A 17708-nucleotide genomic window follows, 5' to 3' on the forward strand; every position below is an offset into this window, starting at 1 on the left:
GTTTATTTATGTACATTCACAAGGATATTTTTCATTTTCACTTGGTTTTCCCTTTAAAAAACATAAATAGCATTCTTAGCCTTTGAGATTCGCTTAGCAGAATTTTAGCTTATAAACAAATCAGTTGACTTGTAAGATTACTAATTAAGTTATACCAATGACTTACTGCATGTCCTTATCGCACTGAAATAGATTCCTAAAGTGCAGTAATCTATCATTTCTCCAGATTTGTTAAGTGCCATTGATATCATCCAGGAAATTTCAACCATGATCGTGAGGATGAATTTGGGGAATTATTGATGTTTATAATATGATAATATGTCAAGGCAACAATGTCACTTTGTATGGTACCCACTTTGTGTAAGTATTAAAGAAAATTAAATGGAAAGTAGACCAGTCAAATAGCTTTGTAGAATAATTCAGGAACATAATATATTTAATAATTTTTAAGCTATCATAGTTTATTATAAAATAAATAAGTACCAAATAGCTACAATTGAAAAATGAAATTTAAATAAGTTTACATGACTTTAAGATGACTACATTTTCAGGTTTATTTTTAACAGGTAAGACACATTCCTTTTTCTTTTTTTTTCAGTAGTAAGCAGAAACATATTTATTATTAAGCTGATACCAATAGGTTTTTTATACTAATAATATTGACATTTTTACATTGATTTTTTAAGCATTTATTACAGCTTTTATCACAAAATGATTTTTAGAAAACAAGCTCAGCTATTTAAGCATCTTCCTCAAAGTTTCAGAGCTGGAATGGAGAGAACCCGTTTAAACTGATTCTGGTCACAAAACTTACACTTGTGCTACAAATATTATTTGTGCTTTTTTTTTCTCCCCTAACATCCTTAGGACTCGTCATTTAGGGAATAATCCCTACTAACAGTGTATGATTTGTTGACAAGCTCTGCCTTTTCTCAGTGACATGGAGAATGAGGGCATAAAGAGTTGGCGGAAAGAATTCCTCAATCCTGTTCCTACTTATAGAAGAATTTGTCATTTTTGTTTATAAATAAGAAAGGCAAAGAATTAGGATCCTTTCCTAAACAGAGAAGTGATGTTTTTTTTTTCCCCAATTATACATTCTGTGGATGAAGCAAGGACACTTAACAATGAAACAGGGAAGAATGAGAACATCAGAATGGTGGCCGTGGGCTCTGTTGTGGGAAATGAGCGCAGGGAAAGAGCATGCAAAATTATTCAGGAGCTTGGTGAGCAGGGGGACATGGGAACTTCACAATTCATTAGACTGAAGTAAGGATAAACAGTCTGAGAGAAGGCAAGCTTAGAGAATTTATAGATGAGGAACCCATTTGTGACATTGAAAAATGAGACCGTGCCCGATTCATTGTCTACAAAAACCCCAACACGACAGGGAGGAACATTTACACAAAGAATTGAATCCCAGGGATTACGGTGATGAGAGTTCTCAAAAGCAATATACTCAGATTGATTCCTAAGCCCTATACCCCAGTAGCCATGTTGATACTGATATCCACAGTATCTCCAACTCTCTGAAAATAGATCATCATTGAAGTGTTCCATCTTGACTTCAGGACTTTCGATATAGTGTACTCCCAAGGCCCATGCAGTTTTCCTAGTTATATCCACTGCCCAGTAATGTTTTCCCGAGTTGATATTCAGGGAGCCTCTGAGAGCATCATCACTGTTGACATTCCAACTTGATCTTAACTCTTCAGTGGTCACTTGTCTTCCAGGTATTCCACTCTGAGCAGTTTTCCAACCAGACATTCTAAGCTTGCTTCTCCTGGTTCCCCTGGAAACATTATTGGTATTCTTATGTTGAAAAACTACCATTGACGTAAGCTTTGCTTGTATTCCATCCTCAGAAATGACAATACCTGAGTGAGGCTTTATTGGTTCCAGTGTCATGTTTACCCAGTAGCATTGTACATTTGTCAGGTCTCTAAAACTCTCAAACATCCCACTCAGATCTGGAGCTTGGAATACAACCCTTCGTTTCTTGGGGGAAAGTTTTGACCTCCTCATGTTCAAGTTTATACTCCTTTGCATAATGCCAATTACATCCTGCAGCATCTCTACTGTTGATGCTTCCAATCGACGCTCTATATCTGAAATGAGGTTTCCGACCAACTGGCTCTGCTGGACCAGTTCCTGCTCGCCCTCATCCAGTTTATGCAGACAATCCTCCTCTTTCTGCAGTTTTTGTAGCTCATTATGCTCCTCATTGGCCAAGATATCTCTCAAGTGATTAAATTCCTTTTGGACAGTAGTTATTTCAGCCTGTATCTGATTCTTCAAGGAAGCCTTCTCTTCTCTAATGTCATTTTTTCTAATTCTCAGCTTTCTCTTGCTTCATCTTCAACCTTGCAAGAGCCTCCTTGAATTTTACCTTATAGTCCTGGGCAATCTCCTTGACAAGCAGTGTTTTGTGCCCCTTGTGTTCCTGAGACCGTTCACAAAGCCAGCATATAACTACTCCATCATTTTGACAGAAGAGTAGGAGTTTATCTCCATGGCACTCACAGACATGTTTCTTCTGACCCTCCTCCATGTGCTCCTTGACCTCCCGGAATCTCTCTACTATATTGGCCAGATGTCACTTAGGACGTAGGTTGTTAGGCTGGTATCTGATTCAGCACAGGGGACAGCTGTTCTTGTCCTCTGAGCTGCTGGTAGGCTTCTGGCTGTTCATAGTGATGCAGGCTTGGCAGAAGCTGTGGCCACACTCTAGGCTCAGAGGTTCCCGCAGGAGCGCCAGGCAGATGGGACAGGTAACTTCTTCATATAGGTTCACCAGGATCTCAGATGCCATTGCTATTTTTCTCCTGATCCAACTCTGGAGGATCTTCTTGCTCAGAGGACTTGTAATTAGGTTGGTTAGCAGGGCAGATTAAGAAATGCAAGAATAGGGATATGGCTGTGTAGAAATCAAACATCAGAGAGTACTGATAGGGGAACATATTCAAATTTTTCCTTTCCCAGTTTCCTACCTTTTGCCTGCACAAACTGCTCACTTTCTGTCCCGGGTGCATCTCAGTGCCGACACATTCCTTTTTCAAAAAAAATTTAGCTTTTATTTTAAGCTTGGTTTACTACTGATTCATATGTTATAGCTTCTTCATTTTCTTATGGGATATATTTTTTCTTTTGTGCAAGCTCCTCTTCAGGTTTAGGAATATTTTTTTCCAATGGGAGAAAGTATCTTCTTTTTGCAGAGATTCATGTGTTCTAAATCCTTAAGAAATTTTACTCAAAGGGATGTATTATAGCAACATTTTCATCCTTTATTTAAAATTGTAGGGTTATGTGGTCGGACAGTATATACCTTTTTCCAATAATTAAACGTGTAATCATGAGCTTACATGAAAACATTATGAAATAAATAAAAGCAATAAACAATAACATTGTTATATATGATTAAGAAATAAAACAAGTTTAAAATCTCCTAATATCCATCAGATGCTCCTTAGAACAGAGAATGGTGAGATTTAGTGTTATGTACTTTGGGCATGTTTTCAAGAGAGAGCAGTTCCTGGAAAAATGCTTGTTAAAGTCGTAGGGAAGCAAAAAAGAGGAAGACCTACAGGGATGGAGTTACTGTAACAATAGGCTTAAACATAACAGGTGGGAGGATAGTGCAGAACTGGGTAAATATTTCATTCAATCTGTTGTTATGAATTGGAACCAATTTCATGGCACCTAACAAGGTATGGAACTTATAAGTATTCATTATTTGAACAGTGCACAAGTACTTACAAACTATAAAAAGAATCAAATGAGCGATAGTTCAATTATTTCCCGGAGGGTAGGGGTGGGGGGATGCTGCTGTGTAGTAAATTAAACATAAGGATACATAATGTGTTTTCCCAGAGAAAGATTAGATTTTTAAGCAACTCAAGTTTTTCAAGTAAAATAATGTTCTCTTTTAAAAATAATTGGTTGCTTTGACACCAAATATATACTGCAGCTTCTTAGTCATGTAGCACAGTTATGCTTATGCTTCTTTCGGAAATTACAATGCACCATTCTATAGTTAATAAATATAATAAAATTACACAACGTCTGACTCACGATTGTGTGGGTGAGTGGAATGTGGAATACAAAGGAAGAGTGTCCTAGGGAAAATATATAGCTACAAGAGAGCAGTGCACCCAAAGGCTGGAGGAAAGGCAGAGGAGCAAGGCAGGATAAATCACTTACACAAATACGTTTTAATTGTCTGTTTCAAAGATTTCTTTGGAGGTTCTGGCAAGATGATGCCCAGGTAAGCAGCCAACAGTGGGAGCTCTGTGGCGATCAGTGTACACGGGTCTAGGAAGACGCGTGTGGGGATTCGGGTAAGGGAAAAGGCTCCCACCACATCCCAAAGTACATCTTCACTCCAGAATGCAAACTTCCCCCACATCTAGCCTTGCTCCAGAATCCCGGGGACCAGCGACTGGAACTCCCAGGCCAATGCTGACCACACTCCTTCAGATCCCACAGAGGCCATTACCCTCTGATTGGCACCTCTCCGCATTATCACCACACCCGATGCTACCCATATTGAGTCCCTCACAACAGCAGCTGGACCCTCACACAGCAACAGTACACCCGATGCACAATCCACTGTGAGCTCCTCTCTCCTCCCAAGGCCCTGTTATGTCCACATGGTGGCAGGTCCCGCCCCCAAGCTCGGGTCCCTCCCACCTTTGACCCCAGTAACTATGGCTATACCCTATCTGCAATATGCCTGCAGTAAGTTTAATGAACTGCGGGTGTGGCAGCTCTCCCAACCATTGCCTGACACCCTCTCACACCTGCAGCAGTGCGGCTCCTCACCTCCTGATCAGCAACCTATCCCACACCTGCACATTGCCCCCTGCCCACGGCAGCAGCAGTTGCCCACACCGGTGCCTGGAACCCCAAACCTGTGGCACTGGGGCCTTCCTACTGTCACCAGGCTCTCCCTCTCTCGGTAACAACCAACCCCCACTCCCCACCATCCCCACATCTTACCAGCCCTTCCACCTGCAGCAGGGAGGGAGGCTTTCCCCCAGGCACCTGCACCAGCAGCAGAAAAGCTGACTCTGTCTTAGCTAGGCACCCCTCCCATGGCAGCAAGCCCGTCTCCAACCCCTACCTTTATCTTCTATTTGGTGCCTTTAAAAAAAAAACTGCAACTAGTGGACTGACAGCCCAGACCAGACCCACAGCGACGGTGCAGTCCTGTTCCAATTTGGAACAGGGGCATACCTAACAGTCACAACCCTGACTTCAGTCTCGGAGCACACTCCCAACCCCGCATCGGCCGCTGATTTGCCAGGGCATACTGGCAACATGGCAGTCTGACCAACCACCATAGTAGGCTACAGGCAGCCCTTGAAAACACTCTTACCAGTCACACAGAGAAAGAGCTGGGGCCCCATTGGGCTTCCACAACCATTGCACTAATTTCTTCCAAAATGACCCACATATAGCAACACCCTCAACAAGAAGACTAGAAAGAAAAACACAGCAGTGGAGCTAGCAGTGGTCAGAGAAGTCAGGCGTGGATCTGCGATAAATGAGTCTTCAGAAGGCTGCTTGGAGTTCAGGAGATGAGGGAAGCAGCCTAGAATAAGGACGCAATGATAAAGGAGATGAAGTTCACACACCAAAGGGAAATACAGGAGTTAATGGATGTGGTAACAGAAGCTAAACACAAGAACACAGATCTCACGAACTAGAGGAGTCAGAGTAGTGTACCAGCGATTTCAAGGATAATCAGGCAGACTTCAACACACGGGAAAGACAGCCAAACAAGATCATCAAAGAGGCAGGAAAAAGCCTGAGATCAGTTGCAGATACTATGAATAGGAACAATATTCGAATAATTGCTCTACCAGAAAAAGACACAACGAAGAAGTCAAAAGCTAAATGAGCCAGGAAATTTCTGGAAGGACACTTCCCTATAATAATAGATGAGAATCAGACACTCATAAAGGAAGCTGAAAGGACACTAATTAGTCTAACTCCCAAGGAGAACTCATCAAGGCATATTATTATAAATGAGTATACAATTTTGAGGAAAAAGAGATAAACCCAAGAGCAGCAAGAGAAAGAAAAGTGGGTGTCTACTGCATATTCTTTGAGTTTTTCCTTGTCCTGGAAGACCCTTAGCTTGCCTTCAATCTTAACAGGTAATTTGGCAGGGTCGAAGTTTCTTGGGGAGGCATTTTTTTCTTTCAGTTTTCAGAAGATGCAACTCCACTCTTTTCTCCTCTCCATGGTTTCTACTGATAAATCTGAGCATATTCTTACCTTAGAACCTAGTATGCGACAATTTTTTCTCTTGCTGGTTTAAAAACCGGAGATCAATAAAAGGGTGACCAGGAAATCAATGGCAAACAATTGGAGTATGAATAACGATCTTCTGTGACATGAATGAGTACTGATCCAGATTAGAGAGGAGTTTAGGAAGTTTCTAGAAACTAATGAGAATGAGAATACATTGTATCAAAACCTATGGGATACTGCAAAAGCACTTATGAGAGGTAGCTTGACAGCATTAAGTGCATATATGAAAAAGAAGAAGAGACTTATGAATGATACTCTATCACAAAATCCCAAGCAACTAGAACAGAGTCAACAGAACAACTCCTGCAATAACAAAAGCAAGAAATAATAAAAATCAGGGCAGTGTTAAAACAGTGGGACGACAAGAGGACAATGCAAAATATCTGCACAGCAAAAAAGCTGGTTCTTTGAAAGGTTCAACAGAATCAACAGACCACTAGCAAACCTAAACTAGGAAAGGAGGGAGAAAACATAACTAGTCAGGATGAGGGATGAAATAGTAGAAATCACAATGAACCCTGATGAGATTAAAAGGATAATCCTAAAGTACTATGAAAGTCGATAGCTAATGAATTCAACAACATGGAAGGCATCCACAAATACTTGGAAAAACAATTTCTCCCTAGATTATCCCAGATAGAGGTCAAGAACCTCAAAAAACCCATATCAAAGGAAGACATAGATACGGCTATCTATAAACTACCAACCAAAAAATCTCCTGTACCAGACGGCTACACAGCAGAATTCTACCAAGCATTCAGGGAAGAGCTGACAACGATCCTCCACAAATTATTCTAGAGCACAGAAAAGGATGGGAAACTCCTAAACTCATTTTATGAAGCCAGTACCACTTTGATACCCAAGGAGTACAAGGATACCACAGGAATAGAGAACTATAGACTGATATCTCTAATGAACTGAGATGCAAAAATGCTTAAAATATTGGCCAATAGAAAGCAAAAAGTATATAAACCATATCATCCACTATGACTAAGTGGGATCCGTCCCAGGGAAGCAAGGATGATTTAACATCCAAAAATCCATCAATATTATACACCACATTGTTAAGAAAAGTATAAGAATCACATGATAAGCTCAACAGACACAGAAAGAGCATTTGACAACATACAACACCCAGTCCTAATTAAGATACTCAAGAAGATAGAAATGGAAGAAAAACGTCTCAAGTTAATATAAGGCATCTTTGAAAAGCCAACAGCAAGTGTCATTGTCAATGGAGAAAAGACTAAGAAAATCCCACTGAAAAAGAGGACCAGACAAGGATACCCTTTGTCTAAACTGCTATACAACATTGTACTGAAGGCTCTAGCTAACATCATAAGACAGCAGAAGGACATTAAAGGTATCCAACTCGGAGAGGAGGAGGTGAAATAGTTAGTATTTGCAGATGACATGATTCTATATATTGAAAATCCTCAAAGCTTCCCAGCAGGACTACTGACAGTGATAGGGGAACATGGAAAATGGCAGGATACAAGAGCAACAAACAAAAGTCTATTGATTTTCTATATACATAGGACAAGACCATGGAAGAGGAGATCAAGATGACAGTCCCCTTCAAAATAGCTGAGAACAAATTGAAATACTTAGTGATATATTTGACCCCCAAAAAAAGATTTATACAAGGAAAACTATAGGACCCTACTACAGGAAACCAAATGCAACTTCCACAAATGGAAGAATATCCCATGCTCATAGATTGAAAGACTCTATACAGTACAGATGTCAATCTTACCCAAGGCACTATATAAGTTTAACACTATCCCAATTTAAATACCAATAACCTTCTTCAAAGAAGTGGAAAAACTGACCATCAATTTCATATGGAGAGAGAAGAAACCCAGAATTAGCAGAGAACTCCTCAAGAAGAAGGTAAAAATCAGAGGGCTCACTTTTACCTGACTTTAACACTTACAACACAGCCACAGTGATGAAAATAGTGTGGTACTGGTATAATGGCAGCTACTCAGAAAAATGGAAAGAAAACAGAAAATCCAGAAATGAAGCCATCAGCATATAGGCAACTGATCTTTGACAAGGACCCCCCAAAGCATCAAGTGGGAGGCAGATGCCTTCTTTAACAAGTGATGCTGGAAACTGGATATCCACCTTTAGAAAAGTGAAACAAGATATTTACCTCACCCCATGCACAAGAATAAACTCAAGGTGGACCACAGACCTATAAGTAAAACCCCAACTATCAGGACCATGAACAAAGGGATTGGGAAAAGCCTAAGAAACTTGGTCCAGGGAATGCATAGGCTAAATGCATAGGCAGGGTACACACACAGGTGAACCTGAAATTTACAAGTGGGATTTACTATGGATAAAACACCTGTGTGTGTCAAAAGACTTTGCCATGAGGGTAAGAAAAGAACACACAGACTGGAAGAGGATTTTTAGCAATGACACAACAGACAAAGGGCTCATTACTATAATCTACAATACCCCCTAGCCTGCAAAAAGAGGAAAACCATTAACCCCCTGAGGAAGTGGACAAAAGACTTGAAAAGAAGTTTCAGTAGGGAGGAGACCCGAATGGTATATATATATATATATATATATATATATATATATATATATATATATATATATATATATATATATATATATATATACACACATACATATACATATACGGTATATATTTATACATATATATGTGAATGAATGAAAATGCTCCTAATCATTAGGCCTCAGAGAAATGCAAATTAAAACAACCATGAGATACCATCTAAGACCCTTGAGGATAGCCCAAATCAGGAAGCCCAAGAGCAACTAATGTTGGAGGGAATGCCATGAGATAGGAAATCTCCTTCATTGCTTGTGGTCATGCAGGTACATGTAGCTGCTGTGGAAAATGATCTGGCAATATTTCAAGAAAATGGACATTGTTCTACCTTATGACCCAGATATCCCTCTACTAGACATATACCCAGAAGAGGTAAGAAACAAACCATGACCAGTCATTTGTGCTCCAATGCTTATTGTGGTGCAATTCACAATCCCAAAGAATAAACAAGTGGATTTGTTAACTATGGTACATACACACAACAGAATACTACTTATCACTAAAAAAACACTGAAGATCACATGAAGCCCAACATTTCATTGGAAGATTTGGATGAAATTTTGCTCTGCTGGGTCAGTCAACCACAAAAGAAGTTCAGCATGAGCCTCCTGAGGTAAGTGCAATCAGCACAGTAGGTATAGAAGAGAAGCCACCTATGTTACAATATATGGGTTGAGGTATAGGCGGTTGGGGGAGGTCAGACCAAACCCAAGGAGGTAAATGTTAATCCAACACAAAAAGGGCAAATGGGGAAGGGAGATGGAGAAAAGGGTTGGGGGAGATGATGGCATGGGGGAGCAGGGAACTAACCCACCCAGGAGGAGAGTACTGGTTATATCTCCACAGACTTGGGAGTGTGCATACAGAACTCCCACGGTCCACCAAATCATGAGGGCAACATAACCACATGGAAAAATTGGCCTACAAGGCCAGTTCCAATAAGAGGCAAATGACCTACTTCCTAGAAGTATGTGTGACAGAGAACAACACAAAACCTACAGGTTGGGGAGTGGTGCCAACACACCATGCACACATGTTAGCAAACCAAGAAGGAAAAAGAGAAAGGGAAGGTCTAGACCCCATATCGACACACAAAACCCAGAGGATGACGTCCCTGCACGGAGCTGCTAAGGCACAGAGAGGACTGTAGGGCTGACAACAGCGCAAGACAGGATGTCCCCTCACTGGCATATACTGCAACAGAGGACAACACTGAGAACACACAGCAGAGAGTTAGTCCTTTCTGAACCCACCCCCAGTGGGACAAACCAAGACAGGAACATAACAGATCAGCAATGGGAGCAAAACCAAGCCACAAAGCCCCCTAAGAGGTCCCCAAATAGACTTAAAGCTATCAGGGGCAGCTCCCAGAATTCCCCCAGGACCTGTGGGGAGATAGTCATAAAGGTCAGCAAACAGACCTGGGATTATGGATGTTATCTTTTTTCCCTTCAATCTTTTGTTTGGTCTATGTTGTTGTTTGCCTAATTATATAAGATAGGCATAGGAAAGCAAGCTTGAGGAGAACGCAACAACAGGACCAATGGTCCCAGAGGGACTTGAGGGGAGAAGGCGGTGGGGAAGGGAGTGATAAGCAAACAACACCATAGACAGGGGAACAACTAGGGAATTAAAGTCAACAATGAGGAGGACGTAGAGGTCTTGGGGGTGTTGGAGCAATAACAATCTAGCTGAGAAGTACGAAGAGGTAGAATCAGGGCAAGTGTGATGGTGGGGCAGGAGGAAGTTAAAAGGAAACAGGAAAGATCTAGGAAACAAAGTTATGGATAGAGATATAAGCATTGGTATATACATATACATATACATCAATTCATAAAATTAGAGGTATTATCATACCTACATATATTTATATGGCAATATACTGGGGTAGTGGATGGACTTCGGGACTGCGAACCTCTGCTCATACTTTCCCTCAATAGAAGAATACTTTGTTGTAACAAACGGGCATTCTATGATACTCACCCTCCTGGCCCAATCGTTGAAGAACAAATGGGTGCATAAGCAAAAATGGTGAAGAAAGCAGGTGGTACCAAGCTAAAAATATAGTGTCTTGGGTCTTAAAGATTTGAAGTTAAACAAGCTGCCATCTAGTAGAGAAGCAACAAACCCACAGGATAGAAGCATAACAGCCAGTGCAATCATGAGGTGTCCTTGGCACTGGGTAGCAGCAATCAGATGACCCATACAAAGAATCAAAGACCATATTGTTTAAAACAATGGGGGTCTTAGCAGAGACCCAAAGCCAATGGAACGTTGCCCCACAGAGGGGTCACAGGGATGGGATGAGTTCAACCAGGGTGCAGTAAAGCACCGATGAAGCACACAACCGTCCTTTAGTTTTTGAGGTTTCCTCATACCTCGGTACCATGACCCTAGTGCTGCCTCTCACTTTGGACTAGACTGAAGCATGTACACAGGTAGAGATAAGAGATAAGAACTCAGGACACACGGAATCCAGGAACAGGAATTGGATATCAGATGGGTAGGGGGAAGGCGGGGAAAGGAGGAGAGCAAGGAGGAACAGATTGCAATTATGGACACAAAACCACCACCAAACCCCTCCAGAGGAAAGATCAACAGAAACCATGGGGAGAAGGGATACAGCAGTTGGGGTAAGACATGCAAATAATAATTTATAATTTATCAAGGGGTCAAAAAGGGGGGAGAAGGGGCGTTAATGCCAAGGGCTCAATAGAAAGTAAATGTCTAGAAAAGAATGATGGCAACAGATGTACAAACATGTTTGATACAATTGATGTATGGATTGTAATAAGAGTTGTAAGAGCCCCCAATAAAATGAGCTTTAAATTTATAAAAAGGAAATAAAAGAATTCATAGGAGGAGTGAGTGCAAAACTAATCTTGTGAATACCACAGAAGTCAGTAGGAACTCATAACAAGAGTAAGGCAAATGTATTGCTACTATGGTTCCAGTTATATATGTGTGTTTATTCCAAACAAAACATGTTTTCTGAGTATCACACAAATAAGTTCTCCCTGTAATATACTTTTTTGGTTAGGATGCCTTTAGCTCCGCCAGAAAGCCCAATAAAAACAGTGGTTTCAGAGGGGAGCTGATGAGTCAGTTAAATTCAATACAGAAAGGTCAGCTCAAATGGTTAGGGCAAATGTTCTGGGAAATTACAAAGGTGTAATCTCAGTAGGTTTTCTGAGACAGGAGGAACATAAGAGATTATTAAGAATAATTTTTAAGAAAACTTAAAACTGCATACGGTGATAAAAAGGTTAGGAATGATGAGCCAAGGTTTTTTTTTTTTTGGGGGGGGTGTTGTTTTGTTTCGTTTCTCATCAGGACAAGGCAATTGTTCATTCTTCACGAATGATATGGGTTGTGCAAGGAGAATTCAAGGGGGAACCTAGCTCCATACACTATTTAACCCTGGATTTTCCCCTTAAGACCGCCTTGTTTTCCCCAAAATCTAAGAATGTTTAAAAGGAGCACGGTCTGTGTTGCCAGATGATGCCAACACTGACATTTTTAAGTGGTGTAAGTCAAAGAGTGCATAATTTTTTTCAGGCATGGGTCAGGGTCATGGAAACACTGTGTTTAGAAATATATAGACCTAAAATAGAGGCTAGGACAAGAAAAATTAGATTCATATTTTTATATTTTTGCTTAATAGAGTTTGTTTACATTTTGTAGTAATATATTTCATTATCCAGAAAGATATTCTCCTTCATTTAAAAAAAAAACAGCAACAAAGAAAACTCACTTCCATCAAGATGATTTCAACCCACAGCAACCCTTCAGGACAGAGTAGAATTGGCGCTGTGACTTCTGAGACTCTAATTCTTTATGGGAGTAGAAAGCCTCATTTTTCTCCTGTGGAGCAGCTGGTGGTTTTGAACTGCTGACCTCATGGTTAGCAGCTCAAGCAGTAGCCCATTATGCCACCAGGACTCCTGATTCCTGGATAAGTGGAATTCTGGCCCTTTAATTCAACTGTTTACTTATCTTCAAATTTTTGTTTAATCTTCCATTACACTGTCCCAATTTTTATTAGCAACATAGTTATCAGTCTCCTTACTATAAACTTACTATTCTTATTTCTCTATTTCACCTTACTTTCTTTAATCGTATCTTTAATATATATTTCAAGTAAATAAGAGGAGGCTTCAAAAAGTTTATGTAAAAATTCCATTATCTTTAAATTCCATTTTCCATGAATTTTTGAAGCCCCTTCATAGACTCACACAATATTCATCCCTTATTTCACTCAGAATGTTTTGAAGTTTTATCCATATTAAAGCATGTATCACAACTATTTTTTCCTTTATGCTAAAAAGTAAAGGATGTCAGTTTTGGGACTAAAGTGTGCTTGACCCATGTCATAGTATTGACACAAATACTGTTTACACTCTTGCAATGGGTATAGAAGAAATAAATCCTTCTTAGTTCATTCTATGAATTATCTTATATGCATGTGAGAGCTGGAAAATAAACCAATGAGGAAGACTGAAGAAGAATTGAGGCCTTTCAAATATATGCCAGCAATCCTTTCTTTGAAGAAATAGAGCCAGAATGCTACTTATAAACAAAAATGGTGACACTTTACCTCACATACTTTGGTCATGTTATCAGGAGGTATTTCCTGCATGGTAATTTTGAGTTAAAATTAAGAAGTGATTTTAGTATTGTGTTTGGACATTATATATGGTTCAAGGAGCTATGTACAGGTGCCAAGTTGACAAGTGGTGGACTGTCACCTTAGCCAGGCCAGTATTCCTAGTAGTTTCCATTTGAATCCTCCTCCTTGCTATGTTCTAAAACAACATATTCTTATGGAATCTGTTGTGGGCTACTAAACGTTTATGGGAAAATTAGGGTGGAGGGAAACCCCCTTAATCAGATCACTACCCTGACACAATTGAAAGGAAGCTTCCCTGTAATTTTAGATTGACCCTATTTAATAAGCCAATATCAGCAGTTAAAACCAGGTCAGGGGCTGACTGTAAAACATATCATCAATTGTTCATATAACTTAAGGAAAAAACTGAAGAAAATTAAACAAGTACAAGAGAGCCAGAATATGTCCTTGAGCCTATCCCACCTGAAGTCTCAGAACATCTCAAGCACAGATTGAAATCATTGAGCATTGATGACAGAAGACCCGATGACCTGTGGGAGGACATCAAGGCCATCAATCACGAAGAATGCAAAAGGTCATTAAAAAGACAAGAAAAAAGTGGGTTAAAAAGATCAAAGTGGATGTCAGAAGAGACCCTGAAATGTGTTCTTAATTGTAGAATATATAAAGCAAATGGAAACATGATGAAGTCAAAGAGTAGAATAGAAAATTTCAAAGGGCAGCTAGGGAAGATATAGCCAAATATTATAATGAAATTCAGGCCTGGAGTTACAATCTTGAAATATTCTGTGTACAAAATATTGAATGGTGCAGGATGCATCAAAAGAAGATGGAAAGAATGCACAGTCACTGTACCCAACAGAACTAGTTGCATTCCACCATTTCAAAGGTAGAATAGGCTCAAATGAGCAAGAATCAATGGTACTGAAAGAAGTTCAAGCTGCCCTGAAAGCATTAGCCAAAAAGAAGGCTCCAAGAATTGATAGAATACCAATGGAAATATTTTAAGAAGCTGAAGTAGCACTGAAAGCACTCACTTGAGTGTGCCAGGAAAGTTGGAATACAGCTAATTGGCCAACTGACTGGAAGGGATCCATATGTGTACACATTTGAAAGAAGAGTGACTCAGCAGAATGCTCAAACTATAAAGCAATGTCAATGATATCACGTGCAAGTAAAATTTTGAAGATAACCTAACAACAATTGCAGTAATACATTGACAAGGAGCTCCCAGAGGCTCAGACTGGATTCATAAAAGGACGTGGAACAAGGGATATCATTGTTGATGTCAGAAGGATCTTGGCTCAAAGTTGAGAATAACAAAGATGTTTACATGTCTTTTATTTATTATGCCAAGGCATTCGAATGAGTGGATCATAACAAACTGGCTTTCAAAATATTTTCTGTGTGTCTTTTCTTTCTTTTCATACTGGGTTTATTACTGATTTGGGGTTTTTTTTGTCATTGTGGGTACCCATCTTTAATTTTTGCTATATATTATATGTTTTTTGGTATATGAAATCCAAGACTGATGAACCTATGAAGACAACAAGTAGATTAAGGGTTCCTGGGGGGTACAGGGGGGAGGAGGGTGAAAGGGGAACTGATATCAAGAAGTTCAAGAAGAAAGAAAATGTTTTGAAACTGATAGTGGTAGCAGTTGTATAATACTGTTTGATATGATTGAAATATGGAATGAGATGATATCTGTATTAGCTCCCAATAAAGTGGTTTTGAAAAACAAACAAACAATGGATAACAGTGGTGTAAAAGGAGCGAGTGGATACCACATAGTTTAAAATCAGGAAAGGTGTGAGACAGGGCTGTATGCAGAGCAAATAATCAGAGAAAGAAGAAGACTGTGACATCAGGATTGGAAGAAGGCTTACACATCTTCAATATGCAGATGACACAACCTTGTTTGCTGAAAGTTAGAAGCTTCGTTTTATTGGTTTCTTGGCTCCTATTCTGTCCTCCTGAATTCAGCAGTTTTCTGACTGAATTTCTCTTGGGTCATGTATGATGATTGCATAAAGAGTAACATGACTAAAAAAAATCATTCAATCTCCTTATACTATGTATTCCTTACTTTGTGTACTTCCTGTTTAAAAATTAAATATTATGCAAATTTATAACATCATTTATATTTCTATACATCAATAATCTTATGAATGAAGCCAAAATATCAAACTAAGTTCACTATCTTTATCTCAACTTTGACTGATTTTAATGGTTTCACTGTGATAGTTTGCCCATTATCAACAATTCCCCAATGTCATTTCTAGCAATGTACTTATTTTTCTTTATGTTTGGTACCTACTGTCAATTATTCATATTATCTTCCTTCAATAAAATATATAATATGAAAGCCAGAGTTTTATTTCTTGCTTCACTGTTAAACTCACTGCCATTGAGTTGATGTCAGCTGATAACAGCCCCAAAGAACTGGGTATAAATGCCCTGGTGCGTTTTCAAGACTGTAACGCTTAACAGCAGTAGAAAGCCCCATATTTATCCCTAGGAGAGACTGTTGGTTTGGAACTTCTGATCTTGCAGTTAGTAACCCAAAGTGCAGCCACTACACTACTAGCTATAGATAATTATAATTACTGCTATAATTTGAATTTCCAAAACTTATACTTTCATAATATATAAGCATATAGCTATCCCCAAATAATATTATAATATAATCTTAAAGATAGAAAAGTTGAAAATTGTGTTATTATATTATTATTTTCCTATAGACCTTTCAATATTATCAAACAATAAATGCAATATTTTACTTGGAGCACCGTATAACAGTATCCATTTTAGAAATAATTTTCTAATCTGAGAAAATGTTTTAGCACACTCTAGTGGCATATTTTATAATTTAGCATAAAATACAGTCAGCTTATAATGAATTGGACTAACATGATATGTTGAATTTTTTATCTAATATAAGATAGCAGTATTTTCTAATAAATGAAATTTTACTACGAATATTTGTATTTTGAAATTTTAATTAATTTCTATTTGTTTTAATGAGAATTTTAAATTATGTAAGAATCTAGGGAGGAACACTATTAATTCATATTTACTATTTTTATATTTTAAATGATCTGATTGAACTCCAATTTTTTTGTTCTTATACTTCTGGTATGAAATTTGTCACGAATTACTAATACCTGGAGGGCTTCCAGAAGCTGGAACTGAGATGAAGTCCCCTGTCGAGGACACCCCTTGCCTGGCCCAGACATTGACAAATGAGTAGGCCAGTTCTATGAATTTAGATACAGGAGCTGGATCTTCATCACTCCAGGGATATTTCAGATCTCCAGCTCCAATTTTCACCCTGAAGAACATAGAAGAGCTCACTGCATTACCCTCTCTCAACTTGCTCAGTGGGGTTAGTGGGGCAGTGGGTACTAGCTTCCTTCCTTTCCCTCTAGTATGTGACCCACCAGCACAAGGGGATATCCCAGGCAAACCACCACCCAAGTGGAGCCCCATGCACCATGCTCTCTCATACTACTAAGAGAAATTAAGAGTGGAGATGAATGTGGCTGGTGGAACAAAGCTTTCATTCTTTCACTCCCTTACCTAATCCCCTCTCCACATCCTACCCCCCTCCTTGCAACTGCATAGCTCTGATGGCCACCAGATAGATACACCTATAGTTAATATCCCCACTTTAAACCTACTCTCGGGTACCTAGCCCTATTCCTCCTGTCCACCCATCACTTCCTCCTTAACTCCACACAATATGATTTCCAGCTCATATCTGATCCTCCTCTAACCTAAAAAGCCAGCCCCTTCCATGTCTACACAAGGCAAAAGCCTATATCACACAAACAATAGTCATCAGCAGTTACCATAAAAAATCAAGAGAAAATATTCAATAACTGAAGATTGTCAAAACTTAATGGAATCCAAAGAAAAAGAATCCCTTGGACTGCCAGATAGAGAATACAGTGAATGGCGTTTAGGGCCCTACAAGAGATCAGGGAGTCAATCCAGGAAACAAACGAAGAAAGGGAGATACTATAAACCTCACACCCAAAGGAAATTCAGAAATAAGCAATGACTTAGCAGAAACAAAAACATAGTACAAATTCTGACCAACAGAATGAAAGAAAAGGAAAGCTGAATCAGTAAACTCAAGCAGACTTCGGCAAATTAGAGAAA

At 39.3% G+C, this 17708-nt stretch overlaps 1 pseudogene; it reads right to left on the bottom strand.

The window, feature by feature from the left end:
• Positions 1-1215: 1215 nt before the first annotated feature.
• Positions 1216-2812, bottom strand: LOC142433517 (tripartite motif-containing protein 5 pseudogene; annotated as a pseudogene).
• Between the last annotated feature and the right edge of the window lie 14896 nt (positions 2813-17708).

Source organism: Tenrec ecaudatus, chromosome X (genome assembly GCF_050624435.1).
Source record: "Tenrec ecaudatus isolate mTenEca1 chromosome X, mTenEca1.hap1, whole genome shotgun sequence".
NCBI classification, from domain to species: Eukaryota; Metazoa; Chordata; class Mammalia; order Afrosoricida; family Tenrecidae; genus Tenrec; species Tenrec ecaudatus.